This window comes from Myotis lucifugus, unplaced genomic scaffold (assembly GCF_000147115.1).
Source record: "Myotis lucifugus unplaced genomic scaffold, Myoluc2.0 scaffold_41, whole genome shotgun sequence".
NCBI lineage: Eukaryota > Metazoa > Chordata > Mammalia > Chiroptera > Vespertilionidae > Myotis > Myotis lucifugus.
Genome location: NW_005871089.1, coordinates 5,069,042 through 5,087,766, shown reverse-complemented (window position 1 = coordinate 5,087,766; position 18,725 = coordinate 5,069,042). Strand labels below are relative to the sequence as shown.

Sequence of the window (18,725 nt, the reverse complement as noted above, 5' to 3'; positions counted from 1 at the left end):
AGTATGCTTTGCCCTAGCCCAGACAAGCCCTGTGCAGTGCACACCACCCCCCGTCCGTCCCAGCCCCCTCTTGCTCCGACTGGCCCTGACCACAGTGGACACCAGACCCTTTCTACAGAATCACCCCCAGGGCCTGTTCTGTTAAGTCTATGCCAGGCAGCTGCCTAACTAAACCCTGCCGGGACCTCTCAGCTGGCTTGGGTGAGGCCAGAGGCTCCGCCCAAATGCTGCTGGGATTTCTGGGGCTGTGATTGTAGGAGGGGTAGATGCCCCTGGACAGGTCCAAAGCACCCTAAATCACAGGGAAATGACCAGGGAACCCCTGGGCCCAGCAGCCCCCCTTCTCCTGCTGGCCCTTGGAGCCCTCCTCTCACTGGCTTACCTTCAAATACTCTTTCTTGATCAAGGAGTGTCTCTCAAGATGGAACCAGAGCAACAAAGGCCAGAGTTAGCCAGGACAGTCTTCAGGGCCAAGGGCGCACAAGGGAAGAGGGGGCTGCTGGAGGAAGGGGCAGCCTGGTCCCTGCACCCAGAGTCCGGGACCAGCTGCTGAGAGGAGGCTGCAGGAAGGGAGCCCAGGCAGCCTGCACACTCCCTCCAGCAAAACAACTGCTTCTCTGCAGCAGCAAGGACCTGTGTTTCATAAGTGACACCAGAAACTTGAGGGGGAAGATGCCAAATTTTTTTTGGCTTTTTTTTTTTCTTTCTCTCTCACTTTTAGCAGCTTCAACTTCCTTAAAGGCACACACTAGCTGGACAGGACCCAAGAAAAGATGGGACAGAAGGGTTTTTATGGTGGGAAGGCTAAGAAACTGAATCTCAAGGAAAGTAAGAGACTTCTAATCTCACTTTAAACAAGAAAAAATGGGAGGCCGTTTTCTAAGCTGGGCCCATATGAGTGGTTATGTATATATTTATATGTGCATGTACATGTGGGCGTGACAGCTCAGTGTGGGAATGAGTTTGTATGTGTGTTTGTGTGGATGTGGGTGTGAGACTGTGTGAATTTGTGTGTGTTTGGGAATGTTTGAGTGTATTTGTGTTTGAGTAGGTGTGAGACTGTCTGTGTGTGTTTTGGTCTGTGTGTGTGTTTGTGCGTGTATTTGGGCATGCGTGTGTGCGCGCGTGTGTGTGTTAGGAGTGAGTAGGAATCTCTGCATCTGTGTGCCTGTTTGGGTGAAGGGTGTGTCTCAATGAAAAGCTGAAAGCCCCAAATGTATGAAACACTCACCGGGCTTCAAGGCTTCAGTGAGAACCAAAATAGACCTGTTTTTGTAAGAAAACACATCCTTTTCCCCTGTGTCAGGCCTGCCTGCTGGCTCTGCAGTTGGGCTGCCCTAAACACAGGCTGCTGTCCAAGGAGGTCCCCAGTCTCAGCCCCAGCTCCCCATCGCACAGGGTGGGTGGGTAGGGCCAGGGAGGCAGACAGGGAAGTGACTTGGCTCCTACCCAGTAGCAGGAAGCTGGGGACAAGAACCAGCTAAGCTTCTGTTTCCTTTGCTGGGACTATGAGATGACACCCAGGTTCACAGAGGTGGTTCCATCGCCCAGGACTGCCCACCTGGCAGGCAGAGGTGAGGCTGAGGAACTTCACACTTTCTGGAATATTCTCTGTAGCCTCCTTGGTGCTTGGAATCCCTGAGCTCCACTGCCCAACACTACCTGTAAGAAAGGGGCATATGCCTTCAGGGTGAGGATATCTGACCCTTTTTCTTCAAACAGATGCCCAAGGGAAGAGGGAATGAGGATAAGAAAGAGGCCCCAAACCAGAGAGCTGGAAGAAAAGCCGAAACATGAGGGAGCCCCTGAAAACTTTCTAGATGGGATATTTTTGCTTTCCACAGCACAAGTCTACTCATGTCCCTCATCCTCCTCCCCAAGTTTCCTTTCCTTCTGTCTGTATACCTGGCTGAATTCTCTTTATGCCTCAACTTACCCTCTTGACAGGGCCAAGGACAAACAGGTATCATCTTTGGCTGAAAGTATCCCCAGAGACCCCCATCCCAGCTCATCACATCCTCATTCCCTTGCCACAAAGCAAGGCTGCAGAAGTTCTGGGAAGCAGTGTGCTGCCTGAAAAACACCCTGGTCTGATGCTGAAGATATTCTTATAGTCTAATGGAGCTCCCTCCCACTGCAGGTGAAGCCCTGTCTGGCATCATCACTATTGTGCTAGAGAATTTTGGGAAAGTTCTAAATTTGGTGGGTCAACCAGAAGCTGGAAACACACACATCCAGAGTTCAGCAAATCAGCGACTTCTGTGCCAGTCAGGGAGGGCTTCCTGGCAGAGGGGCTTCACTGTGCTTCTGCACAGCCCATACACCATCTCACTCATGCAAGGGCCATGCCACCTCCCAGGTGCTCTGAGGAGCTCACAGTCTCACCTCACCTCCTCCTCTAAAGCACACCAGGGCTTCAGAATGCAAAGGTCCTTCCCAGACCTCAGCCCCTTCTGCTGCAGCTGGCTCCTTCTGGCATTTCAGGCTTCCGTTACACATCACCTCCTCAGAGCATCCCTTCTGATACCACCAAGGCTAAAGTAGGTCCCCTCTTAATTACCTCCCTGTTTTTTTCTTCAGAGCCCTTACTAGCATCTTTTTTTTCACAGCTTTTGTTTTCCCTGGACTTACTACTTGTCTTTTTCTTGAAGGGTGTGTGTGGTGAGGTGGTGGTGGGGGCTTAGCTTAAATTATTTTTTTAAAATACCTGTCACTAATTCAATCTAGGCAGGGGCCTTGTTGGGTGAATCTCCTCTGGACAGAGGTAAACACATAAAGTCCTCTGTCAAGGGGAGAACTTCTCTTCTGTGGTCTTCTGGAAGAACTCCCTCGCTGAGCCTCTGACCCACTCAGCTCGGTTTCTTTAGAGGCCTGTGTCCGGAGGCTCGCAGGGATGGCCTCCTCCATTACTCAGGCTCCCTGTCACCTCTTGGATTAGATTTCTTGCTTCCTGGATTCCACCTCATCCCTCCTTAGTTTATTCATCTGTTCAACAGTCAAACAAAGGTGTACTGGCCACCATAATGAAAGGTATCTTCTTCAGACCAAAAGACGAAGTTGGCAACTCCATCCTTTATAATAAAAGCCCCATCGGGGCGAGCTGGCCAGACCCCACCTGTGCAAGAATTCATGCACCAGGCCTTTAGTGTTACAATAATGAAATACCACCATACATCTATCAGAGTGACTGAAAAAAGAAGTCTTTTTAAAACTGAAATTATCAAGGATCCAGAGGAACTCATACATTGCTGGGGGAATGCAACATGGTATAGCTGCACTGGAAAACAAGTAGGGAGTTTCACAAAGTGAAACATGCATTTATCATGCAACCTATCAATTTCATTCTTGGGTAGTTACTGAAGAAAATAAAACATGTGTTCATACAAAAACCTATATCTACACATTTATAATATCACTAGAGGTCCGGTGCACGAATTCGTGCATGGGTGGAGTCCTTCGGGGTGGCCTGTGGAGATCGGGCCCCAGCTTGCACTCCCAGCCTTGCAGCCCCAGCTCGTGCCCCCAGCCTGCAGCCCCGGAGCCCTGCCTGGCACCCCGCCTTGGCCTGGTGCCACCCCCTCACTTACTCCACTATCCCGCCCTCAGGGTGATCAATCGGAGCTGGGCCCCCTGCCCAGCTCCCTCAGTGCCTGGGGGCCAGGCAGCAGCCCCTCCCCCTGCCACTGCCACTGTTTGCTGTCTGTGGGACAATCGGCGGGGCAATTAGGCCCCTGCTTGCACCACCTAGGCCTGGTGCCACCTGTTCACCTGCTCCACTGTCCTGCTCTCATTGGGGCCCATTGGGGCCGGCAGAGCCTACACTGCTGCCTGCTGCCAGCACTGTGTTGCTGACGTCTACCATGTTCCGTGCCACCCCTTGGTGGTCAGAGCATGTCATAGTGAACAGTTGAACTCCCAGTCTCCCGGTCGAATGACAGCCAGCAAGGACAATTTGCATATTAGGCTTTTATTATATAGGATTATATAGGATTATTCACAAACACCCAAAACTAGAAACAACATAAATGTCCATCCAGCTAGTGAGTGAATGGATTTTAAAAAAAAAAAACAGCAACAGTGTTACATCCATACTGTGGAACTTGGCAAAAAAAAAAAAGAACTGAACTACTGAGACACACAACATGGATGAATCTCAAAAGCATTATGCTGAGTGACAGGTAAGGTAATCTACTTTTTAGAAAGATAATCTAAAACAGCCATGCCATGCCCCCTAAATCCACACTAATCTATATATATAAAAACCTAAGCGACCGCTTTACCATTCCACCAGTAGCTATGACACACACTGACCACCAGGGGCAGACGCTCAAGGCACAGGCATGGAAACATGGAACAGACTGATGAATCTCAGAGGGAAGGTGGGAGGGAGAGGGTGGGAAGAGATTAACCAAAGATCTTATATGCATACTAGAGGCCTGGTGCACGGATTTGTGCACCAGTGGGGTCCCTCCGCCTGGCCTGCAGGGATCAGGTCGAATCTGTGCACCGGGCCTCTGACATCCCCCGAGGGGTCCCAGATTACAAGAGGGCACAGGCCAGGCTGAGTGACCCCACTGGTGCATGAATCCATGCACTGGGCCTCTAGTATAAAATAAGTAATTATACCCATATATACATGCTATTACTTTTAAAAATATATATATTTTACTGATTTCAGAGATGAAGGGAGAGGGAGATAGAAACATCAATGATGAGAGAGAATCATCAATTGGTTGCCTCTGCATGCCCCCTACTGGGGATCAAGCCAGAAACCTGGGTATGTGCCCTGACTGGGAATCAAACCATGATCTCCTGGTTCATGGGTCAACACTCAATCACTGAGCCACACCAGCCAGGCCACATAATTACTTTTAAAATATTATTACACAAATATGAAAAATAAGTGTTTATATGAAATTATATATTATTCTGTACTATTTACTTTCTGTTACATAAATTCCATTATTTAAACTAAACAACATTTAACAGTGAAAATTAGTTCTAATGGTAGGACTAATTAAAAATATCTACACTAATAAAAGAGAAATATGTAAATTGACCATCACCTCACAACACCCACCAGCCAATCAGGAGTGAGTATGCGAATTAGCGGGAAAAGATGGTGGCAGCCACAGAGCCAGCTGGAGCAGGCAGGAGGCTTGGGTTGCCCCCGGCGACAGAGGAAGCCAAGCTTCCCACCCGCCCTCACCGGCCGCTGAAGGAAGGGCCTGTGGGCGGCGGTCACAGAGCCAGCCTGAATGAGGGAGGCTTGGGTCGCCTGGGCCGGCCACTGAGGGGAGGGCCTGCAAACAGCCCTCAGCCCCTCACCCAGACTGGCCACGCCCCCCAGTGGGGACCCCCCACCCTGAAGGGGGTGTGGCCAGCCTGAAAACCGCCCTCAGCCCCTTACTCAGGCTGGCCACGCCCCCATGGGGTGAGGGTCCACGCTGGGGGGCATGGCCAGTCTGCAAACAGCCATCAGCCCCTCACCCATGCTGGCCAGGCACCCCAGCGGGGACCCCCAACCTGCAGGGGATGTGGCCAGCCTGAAAACAGCCCTCAGCCCCTCACTCAGGCTGGCCACGCCCCCCCAGCAGGGACCCTCATCCCATGGGGGCGTGGCTGGCCTGCAAACTGCCCCAGCCCCTTGCCCAAGCCAGCACCATCCCCAGTGAGGACCCACACCCCAATAGGGCATGGCCTGCCTGCAAACCACCACAGGCCCCTTGCCCAGGCCGCCTGGTCCCCCAAGGGAATCCCCACCCTGATCCAGGACACCCTTCAGGGCAAACCAGCTGGCCCCTACCCATGCACCAAGCCTCTAGCTATACTAATAAAAAGGCAATATGCTAATTAGAGTAGGAGACCTTCCAGGAGACCTTCTGGACATTCTTCTGGACAAAGTCATGGTGGCAGGGCAGAGGTAGAGGTGGTTAGGGCCCAAGAGGGGAAGGCAGTTGTGGGTGATCAGGTTAGCAGGGGGGGCAGTTGGGGGTGAGCAGGCAGGCAGGGGGGCAGTTGGGGGTGATCAGGCTGATGGGAGGGCAGTTGGGGGTGAGCAGGCCGGCGGGGGCGGGGGGGAGTTGGGAGCGAGTAGGCCAGCAGGCAGAGTGGTTAGGGGCAATCAGTCAGGCAGGCAGGTGGGTGGTTAGGAGCCAGCAGTCCTGGAATGCGAGAGGGATGTCTCAGATTGGAGAGTGTGCAGACTGGGCTGAGGTACACCCCCCCCCCATGCACGAATTTTGTGCACTGGGCCACTAGTACTATGTATAAGAAAAATATAACAATATTTTAAAACTCTTTCTATCCTCCAATATGGCAATTTATTTGAACTTTTTAAGCTCTATTGGATATTTAAATCACATAGATTAATTATTGTATACTCTCAAGATACATAAATGTAAGACTTCTAAAAATGAAAAATATAAACATAATAGTATTCATTGAACAGATATAACCTATATTTAACAAAAAAGATGGCATGTTTCCTTCTGTCCCTTGTTGCATAGAGTATTTTTACTCTTCCAGCTTCCTTTCCCAATAAGACTTCTCCTGACTGCCTGCAGCCTTTAGAACATCCTTCTTTTCTTTGCTGGTGAAACTGAGTAGAGACCAATGTAAAATTTAGTTTGACTTTCAGCTCTGCTCTTTTCAGGCGCCCATTACACGGTTCCTAGAGTCAGTTCGATGTGATGGCAGCGCGCTAAATACCCTCTCAGCAAAAGTGTTTGAGCATGAAACACTTTGGATTTCACTTACTAACATCAGCAGATTTTTAGACTTACGGAAATTAATTTCCACCTCTCCAAAAATGTCCATTCTCTGTATCCAAAGGCTTGTTTCCATAGGCCAGCTGTTTGTCAGTCAGGTTCTTTGCATCCATAAATTCATCACAGAAGCTCTCCATGTCTAAATGTCCTTAAGTTAAAAACATTTCAAAGTGCATCAAAGGTCATCACACATTAAACCTCTTTTCTCAAGAAAAATGATTTTGAAGCACAGAGGTCATCTGAACTTGTGAAATTAAAGTTGGAGTTCAAATAAGTTTCCATTTTAGTAACAAAATTCAGAAAGTCCTTTTAACTTGACTCTCTTTAACTGGGGATAACATTTTGTTTCCAAAGCAGTCTTATTTCCAATAAATTAGTCATTTTTCCACTGGGTGAGTCTTTGCACAGCCCGTGTACCTAATGGAACTAGTCCGGTGCACAGAGTTTACCTTTTTCTATGGTCTCTTCAAAGATCATTAAAAAGTTTTGGGGAAACAGTATAAAATTTTCCATTTTGCAGTAACCCCTTTCTCCCTTCTCATTCCCAATATACTTCCAAATTCAGAAAGTTTTCACACTTTGAAAATATCATTTTACAACAGGCCAATGTGTTCACATATTTTATACAAGACATGTGTAGACCTGTGTCTAATGAGTCTATCTCCTTCCACGCCTATCAATCAATAAAAAACTCATTAACTGCTTCTGCATGCTTTGAGAAAACGGAAAAGTGACCCAAAATTTCATTATGAACGTTTCAACAGCATCGGTAAATCTCACCTCTTTTTAATAGTGTTATGTAACAGGTGTGCAGGACAATTAGCAGATAAGACTTAAAAAATTTTTCTTTGATAAGAAGTTCATAGACTGAATGGAATTTTCCAAAATTTACATTTTCACCATTTGCCAAATATGCAGATAGATGAGCAAAGTCTAGTTTGCATTTGGACAAGATATTAACAATCTTTTGCTTTATATGTTCTTCAATTTCATGGAGATCTTCATAGGAATAAGGACAACAATTTGCAACTCCATCTTTCAAATCAAAATACCTGAGTTGGGGAGAACAGCTTTTCATTGACATGTTCAACCCTGCTTGATACATTGCAGGATTTATGCCTGCTGGAATAGCGGCCCTGGTTCGCGCTGCACCGTATAGGATTCTACATCTGCTAGCAAAATTTTTCCCATTTCTTTCTCAGCAGAACATTTTACAGTAGTTGCAACCTCTGAATCAGGACACATAACTTTACTTAGTTTCATAAAGCAATCAAAGAAACAATATAATAACAAATGTGTTTGTGTGATATGCCCAGGCTAATTCAGTGGCTGCTATGTTCAACTCATCATTAGTTTCTTTTTGGAGGATAAAAAACTCTGATTGATTTAGAAATACCTGTCTCATTCTGGACCTGTGAGATTTAGCCTCCATATGTGATGAACAAGATCCCTCCCTCCCCAGCGAGATTGCTGCTCACAGCCCAGCATGCTCCCCCCACACTGTGAGAACTGAAGCACATCTCATGGAACAAAATAAGAGTGTGTCACCTCCCCAAACTAGAGCTGGTTTTCAGGGTGACTTTTCTGACTGATGCACAACTTATCATCTGTGTAGATGAAAAGGCAGGAGGTGATGCTATAATCATCACTGCTGCTTCTCAGCCTTACACGTGACTGAGAGAAGTGGGGGCATGTTTGGTAATGTGAGTGATGGGAGAATTTCATTAACATAATATCCTCAATTCTCTGTGTTGAGGGGGGCAGGGATATGAGCAGGTTCAGCTCCTGGGGTATAGCCTGCATTCCCGGATTACGGAGCAAGTTGGGTGCACAGATAGGATATGACTCTGCTCCATTCAGCCCCCTGGGAGCAGAAGGTGCTCTGTTAGATTGGGACGTACTAAGGAGAGGTCAGCTGGTTGGAAAGATTCCTGGGAAATACAGGGGGCTAGGCCACCTGACCACAGGTTAGCTACAGGTTCGGCCAGTGGGAGGAGAAAAGTGAACCTCTGCCCACACATGAGCACCAGAAAGCACCCACCAAGTGGGGGGAAATGTCTCTTACTGTTGGATGATTACATTTTTCTAGCTTGTGGCCATATCAGATAGCCCAGAGAAGGAATAACCATCTAAAAATAATTTTTTAAGTAAAAGGAATAAAGAGAAAAACCTATCAATATTAAAATCAAACCATAAAAATGCTTAATGATGAATAAGTGTTTGTAAAACTCTCCATGGAATAACCAGTGATTGGGATGTTCAGTGACTGGGGACATTCATGTGTGCTCAAATTGCTTTTGACGAGTCAATTTTTTGCCACAGTGGGATGCTAATTCTGTTGGACAATGTCGTTTTCTATGCCTCCAGGAAGTCATAGACTCCAGGAAGCTGGCAGAAATGTGGGGACAGATATAGGATCCAGAAATAGTCCAGAGCCAGTCAAGAGTGATGAAAAGATAAATGAGCCCAGCCAAGCCTCCAGGGGGTGGGACTTGCCTTAGCAGCAGCTTGGGGACAGTGAACAGATTTTAATTGACCTGCTTTGTCAAGAGCAGCTGACTAACAGACCTACTTCCTCCCTTAGTCACAGGTGGGCCAGGCCACTGCGGAGACATGTGTACACATCCAGCTGCAAGAAGTTGGAGAAGGTGAACATGAAGAAAGCAAGGCAAGGGCTGGCAGAAAACTAAAAAAACCTGGCAATAATTTTTGCATCTCCAACCAGCTGTTTTAACTTCATGTGAGACCATATTAACCATGTCAAGTCCATTACTGTTGCCCAGTCGCTGACTCCACCAGGAGTGAGGACATTCAGAGATCTGCTTCTACGTGGTGTAGCTCTCTCTGAAAAGTAACATTAAGCTCTGGCTGGATAGCTCAGTTGGTTAGAGCACCATCCTGATACACCAAGGTTGCACCAAAGCTGTTTGTTCAATCCCCAGTCAGGGCACATACAAGAAGCAACCAATGAATGCATACATGAGTGGAACAACACATTGATGTTTCTCTCTCGCTCCGTAAAATCAGTAAACTAATATTTAAAAAAAAGAAAAGTTACTTAAAATTTCCCACTCTGTGACTACACATATTTCCAAGGATGGAGGATGTAGTTCTAGAATTTCTGGTAGCTACAGCTGTGAGCAGGGAAAACCTCATTTCTAAGGCAGGCTTCCTTCTCTGTTTCCTGAGTTGAGCAACTGTTACTTCATTCATTCATCTACCAATCCATCCATCCATCCATCCATCATCTAACCATCCAGAAAACACATATTCAGTAGCACCTGTGCTTCAGTTGAAGTCTAAGCGCTAGGAAAGAGCAGCGCTTCAGGTACTACTCCTCCTGCTGCAGGAGTACACTTTCAGGTTGCTGATGTTATCCAAGTTTTTATTCCCAGCAAACAATGTCTATTACTTATCAAACAAACACAAATCCAGACTCAGGGAGAAACTTTAATTAGAAAGAAAGACTATTGCAACAGGGAGAACACACCCACTTCAGAGATCTGTGAGTGTGTTAATGTCAAATAGAAAATGTTCTTTTGTCCGGCCAGTGTGGCTCAGTGATTGAGCCTTGACCTATGAACCAGGAGGTCACAGTTGGATTTGAGGTCAGTGCACATGCCCAGGTTGCGGGCTTGATCCCCAGTGTGGGGCATGCAGGAGGCAGCCGATCAATGATTTTCATCATTGATGTTTCTCTCTCTCTCCTTCTCCCTTCCTCTCTGATATCAATTAAAAACAATTTTTTTTTAAGAAAAGGCTCTTTTTCATAGGGTAGAGGAAAGGAGAGCAGCAGACATAGGCAGTGTCTTTGGAGGGGAAGCTGAACAAGCAAGGCAAAATACCAGTGAGGTCTGATAGGAAGGTGTCGTTATGATCAGCTAGTTCTCAGGAGAGGCTGAGCAGGGGGACGTGTGCCACCTTTTTGTGCTTGCTCAAACTTGGGAGAAAGCTGCGTTCAGGGACCTGTAGGAGAGGGTTACTCCTGATTAAGTGTGGTCAAGGCAAAGCAGAGGGTTAGCCATGGGCAACTGTGGAGACTTGGCAGTTGCCAGCCCCAATCTCCCCTCAGGAGCAGGGGGAGTTGAAGAAGCCCTAAGGGGCGATTGGGGCTGGCAGCCACTACTTGCACCCGCTGATGGCACCCAGAGATCAGGGAGGCACTGGGCGCCTGCATTGGGTGTGAACAGCGGCTCCAGTGCCAGCAGCGGGTGCGAGTGGGACTGGCATCGGCAGCAGGTGCAAGTGCCAGGCGGGACCGTGGCATGCTGGAGCAAAGAATTTTCAGTAACTACCAGAGGCTTGCCCCAATGACAGTGACCGGCACCCTGCCTTGGTCTGGCGCCCCCCCCCCCCTCCACCATCCTGCCGAGGCCGACGCCCACCATGTTCCGCCTGCGCCCCCTGGTGGTCATCACACATCATAGCGACCGGTTATTTGGTTGGTCCACCGTTTGGTCTAGTTATATATTAGCCTTTTATTATATAGGCTGTATTATATAAGTCTCCTTCCTCCCCCCCCCACCCCCATTGACCTTTTCTTTTCATTTTAATTTGCCTGGAAAATTTTTTGCCATCCCTTCACTATCATTCTATGTGAGTGTTTTGTTTTGAGGTGGGTCTCTTGTAGACAGCACACACACACACACACACACACACACACACACACACACACACTAGAGGCTCGATGCATGAAATTCATGTATGGAGCTCAGCCCTCGCAGCCCCGGCTTCATCCAGAAGGTCATCTGGAAGGTCATTCGGCTGTCGGATCTAATTAGCCTATTACACTTTTATTATTACAGATTGGAGCATTTAAGCCATTTACATTTAAGGTTATTATTAATACGTACTTATTTGTTGCCATCCTATTCTTTATGTCTCTATTCTTCTCTTTCTCTCTATTTCTTCTTCTTACAACAGTACTTTTAGTATTTCTTGCAGTGCTGGTTTGGTGGTAATAAACTCTTTTAGCCTTTTTGGTCTATGAAGTTCTTTATTTCACCTTCAATTTTGAACGATGGTCCTGCTGGATAGAGTAGTCTTGAGTTCAGTTTCTTGGTTTTCATTATTTTGTATACTTCATGCTACTCCCTTCTGGCCTGAAATGTTTCTATTGAGAAATCAGCTGACAGTCTAATGGGAACTCTCTTGAAGCCTTCGAGATTCTTTCTTTGTCTTTAATGTTTGCCAGTTTAATAATTATGTGCCTAGGTGTGGGTCTTGTGAGGTTCATCTTGATTGGGACTCTCTGTGTTTCCTGAACTTGAGTCCCTTTTCCTTCACCAGGTTAGGGAAATTTTTCTGCCACTATTTTTTTCAAACAGGTTTTCTATTCCTTTCTCGGATTCTTCTTCTTCTATTACCTATATGATGTGAATGTTGTTACATTCCATGTTGTCCCAAAACTCCCTTAGACTTCCTTCTGCTTTTTATTTTTTTTTTTTTTACATTTGCTGCTCTGAATGGGTGTTTTTCTATCTTGTTTTCTAATTTGCTGATTCAGTCTCAGCTTCTTCTAATCTACTGTTGAATCCTTCCAGGATGTTCTTTATTTCAGTTATTTCATACCACATTTCCAATTTAATCTTATTTTTTGTTTCAAGCTCTCTTTTCATGTTGGTGTAGCTCTCATTAAGTCCCTTATAATGCTCATTAAGTTGCAAGTAGTTCTCACTGAATTGTTTGTGGGCCCTTATTACCATTATTCTGAATTCTTATCTGACAAATTGCTTGCCTCCATTTCATTTAGTCCCTTTTCTTGCAAGTCCTCTTTTTCTTTCATTTGCATTGTTTCTTAGTCTCCCCATTTTTGTTGTCCCTTTGTATTTGTTTCTATGTATTAGATCAAACTGCTATGCCTCCCAGACTTTGTGAAGTGGTCTTATGTAGTAGGTGTTTTGTGGGACCTAATGGTGCAGTCTCTTAGATCTGAGCTGGGTACTCTAGGAAAGCCCTTTACTTGAGTTATTTTGGTTCTTCTGTTGTAGCTGGGTTTTGAATTTTATTTTCCTGTTCATGGATGGAGTCTCCTCTCAGGCTGGTTGACTACGTGGCTCACCCCTGAGCATGTCATGTGAGCTGTTGTGTAGGTGCTGACCAAACAGAACAAAATACAATACAACAAAACACAAAACAAAATAAACAAAACAAAACATACACAAAACCCTTACAGTACCGGCAAAGGCAACCACCAGTGAAGAACAAATTAGGAAAGATAAAAGAGAACAAGAGTGATAGGAAAAAAAAAGAAAGAAAAAACATGAGGAGAAAACAAAACAAACAAAAAAGCACAAATAAATAACAATAAAAAAGGCAGGGAGAAGGAATATGTAGATGCAGAACTGAAATAAAGAAAATAAGAAGAACTTAATTAGCAAGGCTCAGTGATTGAGCATCGACCTATGAGCCAAGATGTCACAGTTTGATTCCTGGTTGGGGCACATGCCTGTGTTGCAGGCTCAATCCCCAGTGTGAGGCATGCTGAAAGAGAGCCAATCAATAATTCTCTCTCAGCATTGATGTTTCTGTCTCTCTCCCTCACCTTTCCTCTCTGAAATCAGTAAAAATATATATTTTAAATTAAATAAGAAAAATAATTAGGGGAGGAAAAATGGTTTAAAATAAAATGGGAAGAAGAGAAAAGAAAATAATTTGAAAATGAAAATAGAGGAGAAAGCAGATAGACCTAAAATAAGAAAAGGAAAAAAAAATGAGAAAGCAGGAGAAAAGAAAAAAGAGAAAGAAAAGAGGGGAAAACATCTAGTAGTGAATAAAAGAATAAAGGAAAAAATTGAGTAGGAAAAAGGAAGAGAAAAAGTATATATATATGAACAAAACAACAGAGCCTAGACTAATAACAAATCAATAAAGCAGATAGATAAGACAAATTTAAAAAGGGAAAAAAGAAAGGAAAGAGAAAAAATGAAAGAGAAAAGAAGTGAAAAGGGGGAAGAACGAAAAGAAAAGAAACAACAATAGAATTAAAAAAGAAAGGAAATGTGGTCAGTGTGTTTCCTTGTCCCAGAGCTACTACTCTGTGACTGGCCCAAAATATTACTCTGCCCTTGGCTGGACAGAGATCCTTATATGGAGACCAGTGGGGTCGGCTTGAAACCTGAAGTTTTTATCAACTCTCCTGTGCGTGCAGGGAAGTACCAGTCTGATTCCCAGGATAGTGGGATAGACGGCCCCTCCCCCAATCCAGTCACTGGCGCTCCTGAGACTGTTCAAACCCATAGGCTTTGCCTCTGCTTTTGTTTCTTCTGAAAAAGTCAAAATGCAGGGTGTGGCAGGCAGGGCTCCTGAAGATGGAACAGGCTGTATCACCTAGAGAATTTTTTTTTCCTTTTTCTGCCCTGGGGCTACTGGGAGTGGCTAGTTCCTCTCAAGAAAAATGGCCATTTAGGTTTGGGGGCCTATGACCAAATACTCCTGGCTGCTGCTTTTCCACATCTCTCTGCAATGCTTCCCACCCCAGCCTCTCCTTAGGCACCTCAAGTCCACATCTCCTCCCTGCACCAAAGCCTCAGGTGATAGCTGAAAATGAAAACTCCTGTGTTTTGGGTTTAAAGAAAAACAAAGAAACAAAACTTGGCTTTCTCTCTGACCCGCTGTGGTATACCAGTTCCAGACTCCGTGGCGGCCGGCCACCTTTCATGGCTAGAAGTTACATGGGCTGCCGTCTCGGCTCTGGTGCTCTAGGCTGTGGAGCCCAGCCTGGGTTCTGGGTCTCAGGCCACTATCTTCTGAAGGAACAGACCCTCCCTTAGTGATCCCTTCTCACTCTTGGCCTCCACCCCTGGAAGCTGGGTCAGCTCCTCACTTGACCTCACCCTTCCTACCTGTCTCCAGGTGTTTTCTGTCCTTCCTTGATATAAGTCTCCTCTTCAGTTGGATCTCAGCTGGTAATTCCAGGTGTATGTTCCCCACTTTAGTTTTATTTCCAGTTTGGCTGCCGTTTTTTTCTCTGTCCAACAAATTATTTTTCTCTCTTTAAGTGGGAATCACATGAAATAGAATTTAGCAGGATCCCTGCATCTGTGGGACACAAAATTGTAATAGTATCAAATGCCAAGTCTACTTGTGTGAAGTCCCATGTTTTATGAATCTCGACTGGAAATGATAGAAAAGTAATTTTGATTAAACATGCTAAAGTAAAGACTGAATTACCTTTGTATTTTCTCAATGAAAAATATAAAATGGTACCAAATCATTACCATTAAAAAGAAGCACTAGTGGCTTGCTAATGTATTAATTTGGCTCCTGTGTTTCCCAGAATTCTCTTTCTTATGTGTCTATTTATGGTGACCACGAGAGACGTTTTTTGTTGTCTTTGTTGTTGTCTTTGTTAATCCTCACCCAAGGATAATTTTTTCCATTGATTTTTAGAAAGAGTGGAAGGGAGGAGGAGAGACACAGAGAGAGAAAAATCGATGTAAGAGAGATACATCAATTGGTTTCCTCCAACATACACCCTGACTGGGGCTGGGGATCAAGCCTACCGCCTAGGTACGTGCCCTTGATCAAAATCGAACCCGAGATTCTTCAGTCTGAGGGCCGACACTAAGGATTTAGCAAACTGGCCAGGGCTCAAGAGATGTTTTCGAGGGAGATCTTCAGGGCAGGGGGGAAGCAGCAGCCATTTTATAGCTTACACATGGTGCTGCCTCCTGCTGGCTCACCTCCTCAGTGTGGGGCAGCAGCAGGGCCTGCAATTGCTCCACCTCCCCAAGGATCCTCCTTCAGCTTCTCTAACTCCTGAGCAGGTATGTGTCCTTAGCTATACGAGGTAGGGCACCAGTTTTCCTGCAGGACACCCACATCATCAGGGTGGAGACAGTTCCAATCTGTCCGTGTGGGTCTCAGCTCAGGCTTTTGTGTTCCAGCTGGTCCTTCCTCTCCCCCATTTTACATTCATCTTCCTTTCCACCCTGCCTGTCCTCTCGACTTCAAGCTCCAGCTGCAGATGTAAAGTCAACAGCCTTATAAAGCGTGTTTAACCAGTTTCCACCATGTGTAAGAGCAAAGCCCTGTAACAAATCCATAGATGACAGATAGATAGATAGATAGATAGATAGACAGAAATTTTTCCTTCTAGTGGGATGTGCTTCTGATTGAATCTCAACTAATACAGAAATCATCAAAGATACAACTAAACTTTCAGAAGGAAAATTATTATAGAGTTGTGTCACAGTTTAATGATAGACTGATTTCCTGGATTTGTGATGTTTATGGTATTTGTAACATTTTAAACATTGCAATTTGTTGTGATTTCTTTTCTCATTCTAAGTAAGTGTGTGCTATCACTTGTAATTTGGACAATTACTACATTTTAGGCCCTACAAAACCAAGATCCTCTCCTGCTTGTCTAGAGAATATGCTCCATCAAAAAGAGAGGATACCTGACCGGGTGGCTGGGTCACTGTCTTGTAAACCAAAAAAGAGGGGATAAAGCACCCTGGCCGGTATGCTCAGTGGTTAGATAATCGGCCATTGAACCCAAGCGTCTCAGGTTTGATTCCCGGGCAAGGGATCAAACCTCAGTTGCAGGTTCCCTGGTCTCAGTAGGGGCACATTAGGGAGGCAACCTATCATTGTGTCTCTCTCACTTGGATGTTTCTCTCTCTCTGCCCACCTCCTCCCTCCCTGTCACTTCCTCTAAAAATCAATGAAAAACATATCCTCAGGAGAAGATTTAAAAAAAAAAAGAAGAAGAGAGGATAAAGCAAGAAGCAGAAAGACAGAAATCCAGGAAACAGTAGGTTCAACATGGGACAGGGCAAAGGTAATTTGCAGGATGATGATACATAGAAGTGCCAGGTTGGCAATAATGCATCAGAGCTAGTGAATAGCCAGCCGGGTGGGAACAGAAAGATAGAGAGCTTCAAGGAGTATCTCCAAGAAACTGATCAAACAACTCATTTAAAAAAATATATTGAGCACTGGCTGGTGTCGCTCAGTGGTTGGAGAGTCGGCCCCCTGGATTGCAGGTTTGATCCCTGCCCCAGTCGGGGTGGTGTAGGAGGCAGCCCATTGATGTATTTCTCTCACATTTCTCTCTCTCCTTCTCTCTCTCTCCCTCCCTCCCTCTCATTCTCTCTAAAAATAAAAAAATATATATATTCTTGTATGAGGATTAACAAATATATCCTATATAATAAAGAGGTAATATGCAAATTAACCCTCACAAGATGGCTGCCTACAACCGGGCCAGCAGGGGGGTTAGTGAGGGTCGACCAAATGACTGAACAAGCAGGCTGCGTGGGGCGACCAGGCCGGCGGAGGGGCCATCAGGGGTGACCAGGCTGGCAGGGGGGGCAGTTAGGAATGACCAGGCTGGCAGGGAGGAGGCAGTTGGGGGCGACCAGGCAAGCAGGGGGAGCAGTTAGGGGCGATCAGGCCAGCACGCAAAGGCAGTGAGGGGTGATCAGGCTGGTGGGGGGCAGGCAGTTAGGGGTGACCAGGCCATCAGGGGAGGTCAGTTGGGGGCAACCGGGCTGGCAGGGGAGCAGTTAGGCATCGATCAGGCTGGTGAGGGAGTGGTTAGGGGGTGATCAGGCTGGCAGGCAGAAGCAGTTAGGGGCAATCAGGCAGGCAGGCAGGCGAGCAGTTGGGAGCCAGCGGTCCAGGATTGTGAGAGGGATGTCCGACTGCCGGTTTAGGCCAGATTCCTGTGGGATAGGGCCTAAACTGGCAGTCGGACATCCCCTGAAGGGTCCCAGATTGGAGAGGGTGCAGGCTGGGCTGAGGGACACCCTCCCCAGTACACGAATTTCATGCACCGGGCCTCTAGTTATACACACACACACACACACACACACACACATAATGAGTGGCCAGATTATTATGACCACCTGATGTTTGTAGGCAAATTAGCTATAATTTCGCGCTGAAGTTGCTAGAGGGCCAGACCATTATAAATAGGGAAGCAGGTTGTTTACCACGACAGTAGAAGTGATTTTTTTCTGAAGATATGGGTAAACAACGCGATTTAACAGCCTTTGAACATGGGATATATTTGAACGTGAGTGGCCAGATTATTATGACCACCCCATCAATACTTCATTGGGCCACCTTTTGCCTTCAATACTGTGGTGATTCTTCTTGGCATTGACTCCACGAGATGTTGAAAGGTGATGCGAGGAATCTGACACCATGCCTGATGAATAGCACTGTCCAGTTCTGTGAGATTTGATGGTTGTGGAACCAGCTGCTTGATGGCTCTTTTGACTTCGTCCTACAAATGCTCAATTGGATTGAGATCTGGTGATTGTGGGGGCCACCTAAGCAAGGTAAAGTCTCCCTCATGTTCTTGAAACCACTCCTGCACAATATGAGCACTGTGGCATGGCACATTGTCTTGTTGGAAGAAGCCATCTCCATTGGGATACGCCATCAACATGATAGGATGAACTTGATCAGCAATGATACTTAGGTATGTTGTGCTATTCAGACATTCCACACGAATTAAAGGGCCCAAATCATGCCAGGAAAACATGCCCCAAACCATAACACTGTCCCCACCGGCTTGAAGGGTTGTACTCATGCATGTGGGGTGCATGCTTTCATGCTGTTTCCACCAAATTCTCACTCTGCCATCTGCATGATGCAACTGGAAACGTGATTCATCGGACCACATGACTTTTTTCCAAAGCTCGACTGTCCAATCCTTGTGTTCCTGTGCAAATTGGAGACATTTTATCTTGGTAACTGCAGTCAGCAAATGTGTTCAAACAGGCTTTCGGCTTCCATATCCCATACGATGCAGTGTACGGCTAATTTGCCTACAAACGTCAGGTGGTCATAATAATCTGGCCACTTATATAATAATATATATCCCACGTTCAAAGGCTGTTAAATCGCGTTGTTTACCCATATCTTCAGAAAAAAATCACTTCTACTGTCGTGGTAAACAACCTGCTTCCCTATTTATAATGGTCTGGCCCTCTAGCA

The 18,725-nt window shown here is 46.0% G+C and overlaps 1 protein-coding gene across 1 annotated transcript in view; it reads right to left on the bottom strand.

The window, feature by feature from the left end:
* ISLR (immunoglobulin superfamily containing leucine rich repeat) overlaps positions 1-633 on the bottom strand; it is a 3,101-nt gene extending 2,468 nt beyond the window's left edge. The window contains exon 1 of the mRNA XM_006087858.3: positions 383-633. The gene's annotated coding sequence lies outside the window, so the exon portion shown is untranslated. The remainder of the gene's footprint in view (positions 1-382) is intronic.
* Positions 634-18,725: the final 18,092 nt, after the last annotated feature.